Source organism: Nerophis ophidion, linkage group LG24 (genome assembly GCF_033978795.1).
Source record: "Nerophis ophidion isolate RoL-2023_Sa linkage group LG24, RoL_Noph_v1.0, whole genome shotgun sequence".
NCBI lineage: Eukaryota > Metazoa > Chordata > Actinopteri > Syngnathiformes > Syngnathidae > Nerophis > Nerophis ophidion.
Window position 1 is genome coordinate 25,714,723 of NC_084634.1, and position 15,506 is coordinate 25,730,228.

General features: G+C 43.0%; 1 long non-coding RNA gene across 1 annotated transcript; it reads left to right on the forward strand.

Annotated features, from left to right (window-relative positions):
• The first annotated feature begins 1,532 nt into the window (after positions 1 to 1,532).
• LOC133542267 (uncharacterized) lies at positions 1,533 to 10,071 on the forward strand. Its single transcript, XR_009804108.1, has 5 exons — positions 1,533 to 1,776; positions 5,070 to 5,174; positions 5,326 to 5,419; positions 5,497 to 5,621; positions 5,709 to 10,071. It is a non-coding gene; the product is annotated as an uncharacterized LOC133542267 (long non-coding RNA).
• Positions 10,072 to 15,506: the final 5,435 nt, after the last annotated feature.

The following is a 15,506-nucleotide window of genomic DNA, read 5'->3' on the forward strand; positions in this document are numbered from 1 at the left end:
CAACTTAAGACAATGATGTTGCCTAGCTAGCTAGGACTTCACTTACATCTCTCATTCCTCGGTGCTTCTACTCTGCTGCGGGCGAATAACTTTCTGATATCCATCTAGGAGTTACAGTTTGAGTCAAATCAAAATCAAAATAATGTAATTAACAAATTGTTGTTGGCTAACGTTACCTACCTCACGCAGTGATTCGCATCGCCTCTCTCTCTCTCTCTCTCTCTTTCTCTCTCTCTCTCTCTCAACCGAAGTCTCGATCCACACTTGAGTATGTGCGCTGTTGTCTATCTTATGTAGACTTAAAACTCTGAAGCTTTTTTTTTTATTGGTGAAATTTATACTGGGGCACTGCAGATCAACAGTGGGGCACGTGCCCCAGTGAAATATGTCTGGCGACGCCCCTGGTTTGGAGATGTAACAAATAACGTCCACTCTGACCGATGTTCTGATGGGATTTAAAATTTCGTCTGCACGTGAAGGTATCGTCCAATCACTAATCGAGATGCTGCTCAGACATTCTGATTGGTGGAGGAAAGTTTTGTAAAAATGTTGTAAATTCATTTTATTTAAAATTATTATATTTGTGTTCGTTTTAGGTTCACACACATCCCACAATGTTTCTAAATGAAAAATACAAAGTAATAAATCCTCAAGATGTTGTGCACGGTTAAGTGACACGTGACTGACCTCTGACGTCATGAGTTTAAAGGTGAACTTTTTTAGATTGGTCACGTGTACTCCCGAAACCATCGAACACTTTTTAAACATCTGAGAAAACTTTGTGTCTCACAACTGACAAGTATATTCCTACAATGCCAAATGTAAGTTTTATTCACACTATTTGTTCATATATTAGTGCATGCTAACATGATTGTGTTTAAAACAAAAAAAAAATGCATCTTTTGCTATTATATTATCAGTAACAAGCTACGTATCTTAACTACATTTTCCTGTAGCTTGTCTACTTTTAGAGTCATATAGCTCGGTAGTTTACATCAACGCTACAAGTTACATCCATCCCTTAGCTACATTTAATCCAGAATAACTTGGAGTTTAGCTCACTACATTTTCCAAGTAGCTTGCTCATCACTGATCAGTTATGGGATGTAGTTAAATGTAATTAAAGGTGTTAGGGAGGACACTAATCAACTGTGAGGAGAATGTGCTAAAACTGAGGTGTCCAAAGTCCGGTCCCAAAGCCATTTCCAGCCAATGGTTAGGGTTTTTTGGCCCCCTACACGGTATAAAAATGATATTGATTTATCATCAATGATAACGCTAACAATTACCTGCTATAGTATTGTTATAGTCACCTGGGACGTAAAAGCAAAAAAATTTTTCAAATAGCTAATTCAATCTGGTTTGGTGGCTGCAGGATTAGGTCGCTGCTTTTTGCAGATGACGTGGTCCTGATGGCTATCTGACCAGGATCTTCAGCTCTCACTGGATCGGTCGCAGCCGAGTGTGAAGCGACTGGAAGTCGGGGTTTTCCTGCTTAGGCTGCTGCCCCCACGACCAGACCTCAGATAAGCAGAAGAAGATGGATGGCTTTTGGCACCCTGTGTTAGAAATACCATACCGACTTTGTGTTTTGGACTTGTAACCAGTTTATACACTTATTTGTTACACTTTAAAATGAAGAACAGTGTTTTCAGTTGCTGTTACTGATATTCTCTGACATGTATTTGAAGGTCGCTGTGGCAGCAGGAGTGGATCTGCACTGTCGTAAGGAAGCGTGCTGCCTTCATCAAGTGTCCCTGCTGCAGGGAGGACAAGGTAAGACATTTCAACCTATTAATAGGTCCAATCCTTACAAATGAATATGAACATTAGAAAAAAAAAATGTCAAAAAGACCACGTTTTTAAAAAGACAGATCTTCACATGGAGTATTACAAGCATAATGTTGTAGTAGTAAAGAGGACATCCTGTGTTGAACTTGTAGTCAGTCCACTGGTCAGAAGCTCCCCTGAAGAGGAAGCAATTCTCCAACATCCAACCTGTAGCAGAGGCACCCATTTCTCCCTCAGTCATCCCATATAAAGACCTACCAGTGGTGTCAGTTCTACAGTAATATATACTTTAGTCATTCCACAATGGGCAAATTCCACAGTTGCAGTGTAGATTTTACTTGCAGAAAAGCCTAAAATGTAATTAATACAATAACAAAATAACACTAGTATAGTAAACTAGTGGCTCTCAAACCTTTTTCATCATGCACCAACATTAAAATACAGTAGTGCAGTAGACCTAAGTATTCAGTAAAACAAGGCAGGTCTTATTTAAAAAGTACATTTAATATTTTGGATCACTGTAACATTACACACAATGCACAAACAATAATACTCCATATACAGTACATATTTACAGACTTCTTTGGCATACCAGTTTTAGAATCAGTAATGTAAACCAAAATATTGTACAAATTGCAGAAAAAAACAATGTAATAATACCCATATTGCACAGCAAATATTATACTATATACATGCAATAAAAATACTTGACATCCATATTGCACTTGGAGCAAACATTTTGCACACCAAAAAAAGATGAACATATATGTATTGTAGATTGTCATGGCTGTGGATAGAAAAGACCTGCAGTAGCACTGCCTCACATTTATTCTCCATCTGAACACATAAGTAGGGATGATGTTCAAAACCGGTTCTCCCGATTGTTCAATAAGAAAAGAACCGATTCCATGGATTCCAATCCCTTTTTGAGAACCGGTTTCCGTTATCGAAGCCACTATAGCCTATTTTCGCGGCCATAGGGAGCACTGTATTAAAATGTGCCGTGTCAGTTACCGGTGCGATTTCTGTATTTAACGCATAAATAAGGCCCGGTGCGGCGTCTTCAGTAATGCGGACGTTGCATCGATCCGTTGTGGTGAAGAAGGAGCTGAGCCGGAAGGCAAAGCTCTCAATTTACCGGTCGATCTACGTTCCCATCCTCACCTATGGTCATGAGCTTTGGGTCATGACCGAAAGGATAAGATCACGGGTACAAGCGGCCGAAATGAGTTTCCTCCGCCGGGTGGCGGGGCTCTCCCTTAGAGATAGGGTGAGAAGCTCTGCCATCCGGGAGGAGCTCAACATAAAGCCGCTGCTCCTCCACATGGAGAGGAGCCAGATGAAGTGGTTCGGGCATCTGGTCAGGATGCCACCCGAACGCCTCCCTAGGGAGGTGTTTAGGGCACATCCAGCTGGTAGGAGGCCACGGGGAAGACCCAGGACACGTTGGGAAGACTATGTCTCCCGGCTGGCCTGGGAACGCCTCGGGATCCCCCGGGAAGAGCTAGACGAAGTGGCTGGAGATAGGGAAGTCTGGGCTTCCCTGCTTAGGCTGCTGCCCCCGCGACCCGACCTCGGATAAGCGGAAGATGATGGATGGATGGATGGATAAGGCCCAGCGTATTTTTGGCCGCAGGCATGGTTAGACACACGCTAGCCTAAAACAAACGCTAGCATGCATGGACGCCGTTTTAAAAAGGCAGCTGGAGCCAAGTTGAGTTTGGTTGTACTTTATTGAATTATTTATCACTGTACTCACATTATTTTTTGATCAATCCTCATGCACAAATCCATTACACATAGTCATCTTCTGTGTCCGAAATGAACAGGTTGGAAAGTTCTACATCAAACACGCCAGATTCCCTCTCCTCATTTTCAAAGTCAGTCTTGTTGTCCGTTAGTATAACAAGCTACCACAACAGTAAAAGCAGACTTCTCTTGCCCGTTGTACGTATAAATTCACTAGCGTGCTGGTCCCCTTCTCCAAAAAGTGAAAGTGAGCGCCACCTCATCTATGTTGGTGATGTGTTTGTCGGCAATTTTTTAATTTACAACGCACATAGCAGCTCTATATGCTGACTGGGGGCGTGCCTTTAGCGTCAATTCGATAAGAGATTCAATAAGGAATCGGTTCGATAATGGCATCGAACTCGATAATTTCTAAACGAACATCACCCCTACCATAATCGTCCACGTCCCCTCAGTGGAGGAGTAGCATAGCATTTATCACCAGGTGGTGGATGACAATCAAATGTACGTTTGGCTTCAAAAATATGTTTTGTCAATGTTATATTTTTAATTTTTCTGAAGGAATCAATAAAGTACTATCTATTATGAGCATTTATTAATTTGACGTTTGTCGTAGGTTCAAGAATGGTCGGGCGAGTCTGTATACCGTATTTTTCGGATTATAAATCGTTTCGCACCGGCCGAAAATGCATAATAAAGAAGGAAAGATACATAAGTCGCACTCGAGTATAAGTCGCATTTTTGGGGGAAATTTGATTAAATTCAATACCAAGAATAGACATTTGAAAGGCAGTTTAAAATAAATAAAGAATAGTGAACTGTCTGAATAAGTGTACGTTATATGACGCATAAATAACCAACTGACAACGTGCCTGGTATGTTAACGTAACATATTATGGTAAGAGTCATTCAAATAACTATAACATAGAACATGCTATGCGTTTACCAAACAATCTGTCACTACTAATCGATAAATCCAATGAAATCTTCTTCCTCTGTGTCGCTTTTAAACAACTCTGTCAATTCCAAAGGTAGACAATGCGCTGCTACTCTTCTTTCGGTTCATTTAGTCTCTTACGTGAATGAGATAAATATTATTTAATATTTGACGGTAGTATGTTAAAAATTTCACACATAAATCGTTCCAGAGTATAAATCTAAAAAGAAAACTGCGATTTATAATCCGAAAAATACGGTAGTCTTAATCTCGGACGCGTCTTTAAACAAAAGTTGCGGGAGCGTCAGTCTCATTCCACGTTTAACGACACTGTGGGTTAAGATGGCCAAGTGAATATCACTCCCTCATACGGAAGTGGAGTCTTCCAATCTCTGTATGATATTGACCTTTAGATTGAGCCTAAACCACCTAAATTGCTGTGAAAGAGACTTTGAGCAAAGATGGAGAAGGGAGTAGACGACCAGAGGAGAAAGTGTGGGTCACCTTACACTTGTCCCTAAGTTTTCTTCATCTCTCCAACTATCCCTTGAAACGCAATTTATTCTTTCCTTTGTGATTTTTCCCCTTTTAGTGACCCCTAATCTGCCTCTCCTGACCTGTGCCTTCATCTTTGTATAACTGGAGTAACCCCACTAACTCAACAGCTGTGCAGAGCTACACAGAGACTAAAGTGTTGGTACGTAACACGCAGATACAGTGAGAGGAAGTTGATCATTATAGATTCTATAAATGATGCTGCGTGATGGAGAAAAGTCTGCTAAAAAAGCAAAGTGGGGGACAGAGCTGCATTGTGAGATTGACACCCTGACGTCTTTGCTCTCCAACAGGCTAAATTAGAACATCTAGGTGCCACACAGGGCGCAGGTGTGTGTTTTTTGCCCCATGGTCGAGGAAAGTGTTGATAAGGATGGCCAAGTACAGGTAAATATGACTATCAGACTAAGCTGTGTCCTCAAATGTAGAGGCACCCATTCCTTCCTCCTCAATCCCACACAAAGACCTGCAGGTGGCGTCAGTCCTTCCTCGTGTCCCAGAGATACATGTCAATTCTCCATCTGAACCAATAACTACCCAGTGGAGCAACGCCAGTGTGTTCATCACCAGGTGGTGGAGACAAACTGAGGTATGTTTGTCTTCAAGAAGATTTTTAAACAAGGTGTTTGCTCAATATTACGAGCATTTATTGATTTAAATTTGTTTCTGTGTTAAGTTCAAGAATGGTCACAGGCGTTCAAATAGCCTTGAGCTTGGGAGAAGCAGAGGGAGCGTCTGTTTTGTCCCACTTTGAAAGAGACTGTGGATGACGATGGCTAAGTCGCTATCAACTCATTATATAGAGTCTGGACAGCATCTCTGATTGGATGATTACCTGGTACCTGGATGACATTTGTGGTGTGTGGACCCACTCCAGGGAGGAGTTCAGTGTATTCCTGAACACGCTGAACACCCATAATAAAAACATCACCATCAAGCCTCCATCACATCACCTGGACTTCAAGGTCTTTTCCAAATAGACCGACACCCTCCTGTATAAAAGAAGCTTCCACCCCAAGCACACTTTTGCAGGGTTGGTGAAATCTCCACTGCTGAGGTTTAATAGGATCTGTACCTGGCAGAAGGATTTCACAGTAGCTACGAAGGTCCTCTTTTCAGCCCTGAGGAAGAGGGGCTACTCCAGGTCCTTTCTAAGGAGACAGACTAAGGTCTTCCTGGACTAGAAGAGGCCTCCCCCTGGAACATCCATGATTCCTCTCATCACCACCTACTCTCCTGCGGCCGTACAGGTCGCCAGAAATGTCAAGAACAACTTCCAAGCCTTTGTGGAGAGTAGTGGGAAGCTGCAGGACCACTACCTGGTGTCGGCCTATCGAAATAACCCCAACCTATATGAGCTGCAGGACAGGGCCCGGGCCAGCTCGCTCAGAGACTCGCCCCCGACTTGGAAGAGCGCTCTTTTCCGCTACACACCTTGGCTCGTCAACCGTCACAACGTGACCAGCACAAAAAAAATTGTGTGTAGGTCGTCTCCTGTCGACGATGGCACGTCATGTACGTTAGCAAAACGGGTACACGGACATCCAACATTTTTAGAATTCCAACAGAATCCATCACAATCGAATAGAAGCACAAAACTTTAGTTTTGAGAAAAGTTGTTAGTTTTATTAGAAATATCCAATTCAGACATTCTGACAAAGACATTTTCCCATGATTTTAAATGCAATTTTGACCCTTTTTTTGCAACCAAAATTTTAAATCACATCAGACAGAGTGGACGGTTATTTGTCACATCTCCAAACATGTCACCTTTAGACATTTTGACGACGAGTGCAAATGTAAGTTTGACACTCTTTAACTCTTTATTTCATTCGCCGTGTTTGCTGTCCATTTAGCCGACAATGCTTCGACATTCCTCAACATTCCTCAACAGTTATTCACTTCCTTTCGACAAAGACAAACGCTACAAAAACTAACTATTATTTGACACAAACAATGGCGTCTGAAGCAATATGCACTTTTAATGTTCACATTCCTTTGAAACCGGAAGAAAAGATGTTTACGACTGTGAATCCCTGATTAAGTCGCGGTAGAGGACGGATGAATTTGTAACACAAATCGACTGTCCGATTAATTAAACAAGAGAGAGGGATGTATTTAAAAATAAACACAACTGATAACTATTGTAACGACCTGCTGGTGGTTTAGAGCTCACGTTGGGAGATAAACCATGCTTTATATAACCTATTTTTAACACAAGATTGGCAATAAAAGTAAAAAAAAAATTACTTTCTGGGCACAACAACACAATATGCTGAAAAACGACACATTCCAACCACAGCTTTGCAGCCCGCATCGCCGCTAACGCGAAACTAGAATAATGGAAGATGCACGACAGGGTTTCAACTTTAAGTCAATATCACCAGCATTGATTGATCTGACGGTGACAATAGCTGTGTCCCAATTGAAAGTCTGCATCCCTCGAAGGGCAAATTTGAAAGCAGCTTACGTAACAAAGCTGCGGGAAGACTGTCCCAATTCATTCAATTCGAAGGCTCCTCCAAAAGCAGCCGACGAATGCGCCCTCCTTTTCCCTGTATTTGGAGGATGCACCACGACTATCCTTTGTGGCCTCCCATATCCCAATATGCTTTAAGCGCCTTTGTTCAACCCGGATCTTTTTGACGATGGCGGCAAATACAAGCAGCGGCACCAAATACACTTTCAAATGTAAGTATCCTCCGCAGGCTAGACTGTCCCATTTAACAACGGGTGATGCATCCTTCGGAGGTCCCTCGGAAGGTCCTGCCTACTGAGGCTGCGTAGAACGGGTCCTCCGAAGGATGCAGACCCTGAATTGGGACACAGCTACTGTTTTTGTTGTAGGTTCAAGAATGGCCAGCCACGTCCTTACAGCCTAGATCTGGGACGTGTCGTGAAACAAAAGCTGTGGAAACAGTTGCGCCCCACCTTTACTGAAACTGTGGCTGAGAAGGGAAGAGTGGATGTCACTCCATAATACGGAGGTGGAGTCCTCACACTTCTGTATGATGTCGACATTAGCCTGGAGCCCAAACCCCCTCAGTGGTTTTAAAAAAGTAGTTTGACTAAATATGAAGGAAAGGGTAGAAGACCAGAAGAGGAGGTCGGGGTCGTTAAAATGTCTCCCGTACTGTATCTTTAACAGTTTCTCCAAGAGCAGTGTTTTGGCGAGGAAAGTGGGGGTTGCGTGTTGTTGTGGGAAACACAGGATCTCGATCGGGTATTTTTAGCCATCCGTCGCATTATTTGTCCGTGCCGGATCTACCTAGTCATGTAGTTATTGACGAGCAGTTGTTTTGTTTCCATTTTAGTCAACACTCAGTATCAGGTGATGTGGGCGTTGAGCAGGAAAAACGGTCCCTTTGTGACTCTGCGTAATGGTTGAGAGGGAATTTTCAGTCAGTACAGCACATGTCTGCTGACACTGGTAACGTCTACATCTGCCCTCATCTGTGAGGATGGACAGTTCGCTGTGGTCGACAGTCACTCACGTAGCAGCTGTGGCTTGGTAGATGACAACGGTACCAGTGTAATACTGCACTTTTCCTGTTTAGATGAACTGCATCACTACATCTGTTGTTTGGCTGACGTTCACAGTCCAGGGCCGAACACTTTTGAGCTGTGTGGCGTTAGGGTTAGTGTAGGTCCAAGTCCAGCGTTGTCTGGAGCTTTTGTAGATAGTTGCATCTTTGAGATTAGATTAGATTAGATTAGATTAGATTAGATTAGATAGTACTTTATTTATTCCGTCAAGAGAGTTCCTTCAGGAAAATTACAATTTTCAGCACAATCCCATTCAAGATCAGACAAACATTACAGGGAGACAGAACAGGATCGCTGACGGGTCTGCCGGCTTCCAGCGCCCCTTACAAAAAAGATGACATACAGGTAAACAAGGGGGGGGGAGAAAAAAAAATAGAAGATTAAAATAAAATAAAAAAATAAAAACATCGGTCTTAGCCTAGGCCCTGGAGTGGGGGTGCAGACTGAGGCCAAGGGAAAAGAACAACTCATAGCCATAGTACACATCCCTCTTACTTGTGTGTAAGAGGGAAACATCAAACATCAAAGAACACAGAGGACATTAAAGACATTAAAGCAGCAGATACAACCAGACACTTCTACATACAGCTATGAATAAAAAGTAAAATAAACATATCCACTGTGGTGGCCTCTGCGGTGTTCCACGCCATCGTCCGCTGGGGAGGAGGGAGCATGGCCAGAGACAGGAGCAGACCCAACAAAGCAACCAAGACAGCCGACTCCACTCTCGGCCAGTGTCCAGTCCGCATGGATGAGCGAGGATACGTCCAAGGCGACTGAGGTGTCCGACACCTGCTCACCCAGTCAAGACACCGCGTAGCCTCTCCGTCCCAGCGCTCAGTGCGAGCTCCGCAGCCCTGTCCCCTCATCCGCATCTCCTCCAGTCCCTCCAAACAGACTCTGGTGTAGCAGACACCCAGCAGCTGGTCTCCATGGCCAAAAGGCTCCCAGGAGGCAGATCCAGAAGTCCACAAAAAAAGCACCACAGAGGTCACGAAAGTGCCACCCCTTGTCACACAGTCCCAAAGGGTCCCGGACCAAAAGGCAAAAAAATATAATAACACATGAAAACAAGAGGGAAACACAAAAGGATGACACAAGAGCACAGAGCTCCTGCCTACAGCAGCCACTACAGCAGCGCCATCTTGGAAAAAAAAAAACTGAACACTGCTGCAGCACCTGAGCTTAGTGACATCAATGATGTTTGTGCCACCACCTCCTTGTTTGAGAGTGATGCAGGTCAAGCTGTGAGCCAAGCACAATTTGGTGTTTCTGTGGAGAGTGGCTTCATAGAGATGAGCACTGCTCTGGCACCAAGATTTAGTGACCTTGAACATTTTTTTGCTGCCCCATCTGTGTCAGAGTGGGGCTGGTGTTGAAGCGAGCCCGGCACTGTCTGGAGCAGTATTTTGAGCATGTTGTAAGTATTGCCCCCGCAGAAGGTAATAGTCCGGTTAGAATGCTTTCTGACAAATTAAATGAGGCGATGTTTTTCCTTTTGTTGTTTCCAACGAGCACAAATACATCCCACATCAGCCGCATACATCGCTTAACATTGTCGCGCTATTTTAATAATTGGATAATGCATGCCGATGGCCGTTTTGCGCGCAATGTGGAGTATATATTCTTTAGCCATTATATGTCCGAAATGGACCAAGTGATATGTAGCATTTCGGTCGGGATGCGTTAAGGTAAGGGTGGGTCAGCCTTCTCAGGCGATTTTCCTGGGCATGCTACAGTTCGATGACGGTTTTCGTTTCCTTTGGCCCATTCGCGTTACGCCAGCTTTTTGGTCTTCGGGTCAGAAAGATCTTTTGGCTTGTGTCCGCCAATTGGGGATTCCAACATGGTTCTGCACCTTTTCTACTGCTGATTTGCGCTGGCAGAATCTCCTTGCCAGCATCCTGAGACAGGAAGGCAGACAACAGAGAGTAGAACAGTTAGACTAAGCCGCAACCCGGTCACAGCCGCGAGGTTGTTTGACTTTAGGTGGCACTGTTTTTTGAAGGAAGAACTCATGTCCCCATCTCAACCAGTTGGCAAGATTGTAGATTACTTTTATCAAATTGAGTTCCAGCAGTGTGGGTCCCCCCATGTTCATGTGCTGTTTTGGATTGAGGGAGCTCCCCAAATGTATAAATACAGCGATTTAGAAGTTGCAGAGTTTATTGATAAATATGTGACATGTGAGCTACCCTCAGACGATGACACACTATTAGAAGTTGTGTCATCAGTTCAAACGCATTCAAAACGGCATTCAAAGTCATGTCGTGATAATAAAACGAAATGCCGTTTCAATTTTCCAAAACCGATCTCTGGACGCACGTTCATCTGCAAAATCAAAAAATGTGTTTGTGCTAAAAAGGGAACGGGGACAGAGGGTAGTTGTATTTCAGAAAACAGGCCACAGTGCACCTGTCTGGAGGATGAGGGACAAAAGTATCCAAAGGAGGTTGCGCGGTTGATTATGTCGAGCGTAATGGATGCCATGGAGAGGAAGGAGCCTTTTGGTAGCATAGAAGAGTTGTTTGCCAGTGTGGGCATCAACCAGACAGTCTTTGAGCTCGCTTATAGACCAAGAATAAGGTGGTTTATTGGTGAGGGGTAAACGACACCTGGGTTAACCAGTATAACAGGAATTTATTTAAGTGTTTGAACACTAACATGGACATCAGCTTTGTCACTGACGCCTACGCAGTCATCGTATCCATAATAAAGTACATCACAAAAGCAGAGACAGAAATACGTCCGATATTGAGCAATGCCCTTAAATAAACAAGGAAATCTCTCTGCTAAGGATGCTTTAAAGAAACTGGGCAGTGTATATTTACACAACAGAGATGTCTGCGCTCAGGAGGCAGTGTATAGGCTAATGAGCATGCAATTGAAAGAATGTTCCAGGAAGGTTGTGTTTATTCCAACAGGGAATAACAATGTGCAGATGAGTTTACCCCTCAGTGTATTGTTGCAAAAGGCTTCCTCAGAGGGTCTTAGGTCAGAAGACATGTGGATGACAAGTATTGTAGATAGGTATAGGAACAGGCCCGATAGTGTCGTGTTTGAGAATACGTGCATAGCCACATTTTGTTCGGAGTATCGTGTTCTCAGCTAGAATGAAAAATCAGATAATAGAATTGCACTGCAAGTGGGTTTAGGGTTCATCTTGCGGAGAACACAAACTCAGTTTGCCGTCATTTGCTACATGCGATTCAAATTAGACAAACAGGAGGAAGCCCACTTTCAGAGTTTGCTGCAGTTGTTCCTTCCTCATAAAACTGATTTAAACCTCAAGCCGGAAGGCTTTGATTTCTATAAACAGTTCTGTGAGGAAGGTAATATGACGTTGGCTGGCGAGACCGCGTGGCCAGTGCGAGACGTCGTGGATAAAAACAGGGCAAAGTTTGAAGTGGACTGCCCTCGATTAGAGCAAGCACGGGAGATGGCGGACCGGTTCGATAATGTCGATGACGATGCGTGGGGGGACGTTTGTCGTGAACAGCAAATCGAACACATGGAATGTTTAGAGGAGAGGCGGCGACAGCAGCAGGGGGAAATTAGGGAAGAGCAGCTTGTTGAATTGGAGGAAAATGTCCCCGATTTGTTTTTTGGTGGTAAACAAGTAGCTCAATTTGAGAGAAACACCAACATTTTGTCTAGAAGAGAGGGTTTAGCTCTGGTCCATTCTCAGAATGAGACGCAGAGGAGCATTTTTGATAGGATTAGGAAATGGTGCCTAGAAAAGGTGAGGGGGAAAAACCCAACACCTTTCCATGCGCTCGTAACTGGTGGGGCAGGTACTGGAAAAAGCCATTCGATTAGAGCAGTGGTTCTTAACCTGGGATCGATCGAACCCTAAGGGTTCGGTGAGTCTGCCTCAGCGGTTAAGACACACCAGACTCATGAATTGATTAACGTGGACCCCGACTTAATTAAACAAGTTGAAAAACTTATTCAGGTGTTACCATTTAGTGGTCAATTGTACGGAATATGTACTGTATTGTGCAATCTACTAATACTAATAAAAGTTTCATTTAATCAATCAATCAATCAATCAATCGTGTAAATAAAAACATCTTCCTATCGGCGTATCTGTACTGTAAAGTTAACATTTGAATGACAATAAAAAGGAAGTCTAAGTATTGTGGATACCCCCCAATCAATGGTCCCTCTAATTTTACATCTAATTTGCAAGTGTGTAATTTGTTGTGAGTTCATGCACTGTGTTGGTTTTGTTCTTTGAACAAGGTGATGTTCATGCATGGTTCATGTTGTGAACTATTTAAAAAACAACAACATGTAACTGTCTTGAATTTGAAAATAAAAAAAACATTTTATTTTTCACTATAGATGTGTTCGGTGAATGTGCATATGAAACTGGTGGGGTTCGGTACCATCAACAAGGTTAAGAACCACTGGATTAGAGCTTTCCAGTACGAGGCAGGGAGACTATTGTCTCGTCTGTACCAACTGGGTGAAACCTGCGTACTCTTAACGGCTCCCACAGGCTTAGCTGCATACAATTTACATGCAGCCACAATTCACCACACCTTCAATATTGGCATGCAGGTTAGTTTACCGTAAATCCCTCTGGGTGAAGATAAGATAAACTCCTTGAGGGCTCAATTTGGTCACCTACAAATTCTAATCATTGACGAAATCAGTATGGTAGATCATCATCTTTTAGCTTATGTGCATGGCCGGTTAAGGCAAATTAAACAGACGGGAGACTTTTCTCCATTTGGCAACGTTAGTGTTGTAGCTGTCGGTGACTTCTATCAGTTGCGACCCGTCAAAAGGAGGCCGCTTTACACCAGTCAGGTGAATGTGGACCTCTAGTGTCATTTTACAAAACAGCACTAAAATAAATTGTGAGGCAAAAAGATAGTGTATTTTCTGAGCTGCTAAATAGACTTAGAGTTTGGTCAAAGCAAACCTCCTTATTGAAAAGTGACGTAGATATCCTCAAGTCCCGGGAGAAGAGAGCGCAGCTTTGCATATTTATCCCAGGAATATGCAAACCAGCACGCATAATCTGGAGCGATTATTCGCAACCTGTCCAGATTGTTACAATCGAGGCCCAGGATTTTATTAACAGTAAGAAGTCGGGTGAATTAAAGCGCATAACATCACGGCAAAACATCGTACACGTGTTTGGCCAAGAGTTTGTGTTAGGCTCCGAAAGCACGTGTAATGCTTTGCAAAAATGTTCACGTGGCAGACGGTCTGGTCAATGGCGCATGTGGAACAGTGACTTATATTCAATTTGGAGCAGATAAAGACTTTCCCCTCGCAGTCTATGTGAAATATGACGATCCAAAAATAGGCTCACATAGGAGGAAGCAACGTTCCCATGCTGCTGTAGAATGCACGCATTCTACTGCCATTGATCCTGTGGAGGATTCGGCGACAAAACATGGCGGTTTGCCTCGTCAGTTTCCTCTTAAACTCGCGTGGGCCTGCACTGTTCACAAAGTGCAAGGTCTAACTGTAGAGGAGGCTGTCGTGTGTTTAGGCAAGGTTTCTGCAGCTGGGCAGGCGTATGTCTCCCTCAGCCGTGTTAGGGATATGTCCGGCCTTGTGATCAGAGATTTTGAGGAAAAGGCCATTTACTGCAAGGATACCGTCATGGAGGTATTGGATAGCATGCCCCAATTTCTAATTGAACAGCCACAGCCTTTATTAGAAACTCACAATTATTTTTGTGTTTAATGAACGTTTGAAATTTAAGTTACCACGCCGCTCATTTGGTGTCTTACACGCAGCATTTACAGCTTAACTGTATTGCTGTCACAGAGACGTGGCTCAGTGCACAATCCTCAACAGACTGCGTCCAAATAGAGGGATACACTTTCCACAGGCGTCCTCGAGCCTTGTGTTACAGCAGCAATGATGTCAAATTATCTGAGACTAGAGATCTAGAACATGGCGGAGTGGGTTTAAATGTTGTAGATAATTCGGACTGTGAGATTCTGCAGGTGCCCAATTTAAATCTGGATTTGGTGTGCCTGTTTACCAAAGAGAACATTTTGATGGCAGTAATTTATTGTCCGCCATGTTATCCAAATTCACTTTTTAAACCAAATCTGGTTAAGTTACTTGATTGGGTAAATCCAATCAGTAAACCAATTGTTATAATGAGAGATTTTAATGAAGACCTTCTCAAACATACATCAATTGGTAAATTAATGGGCCAAAATAGATTTTATCAGCATGTAACACAAGAGACTACAGAAAATGGGACATTAATTGACCATGTTTATGTGAAAACAACGCAGTATGCTGTGTACTTTGAAGTGGTGTCCACTTATTTCAGTGACCACAAAGCCATCCTGTGTGGTTTTTGTGCTCAATATGAAGGGGATATGTTTGATTTGGATGTGTTGTTTGCAGATCATTTTGCTGATGAAGAGGGACTTTTTGATGGCGAGTCTAAGGCGGAGTAGGGTGAAACAGTCCCCAAACATCATCAAAATGATCTACAAACATATCAAAATATAACATCTTCATCTCGACCAGGAAAACCACTAGTAAATAAATAATTGTGTATGATTGACTGAAAGTGAAAACATCTAGCTTGTAGATAGAATTATTAGATGATTTGATGTAGAAATTTGATGTAGAAATGTTTTTTGGTGCATGCATTTTTCTGTGTTATATGTTTTGTTTGGTGTTTGTATGTCTTGTTGTCATGTCTTGTGATCATGTTTTGTTTAGTTATGTTCTGTTTGTTAAAAACGCCACTGGTTCCTGTTTTTTCACCCTCTTGTTTTGTTTCCATGTCAACTCATTAGTTTTACCTGTCTCACGTTTTGGACTCACGCACCTGTCTCAATCATGTCATTATTTAAGCCTGGTTTTTCAGTTGGTCATTTTGGTGTCGTCGATTTTTTTAATGCTCTGTTCATGCTGTTTCATGCAATACCTCTGC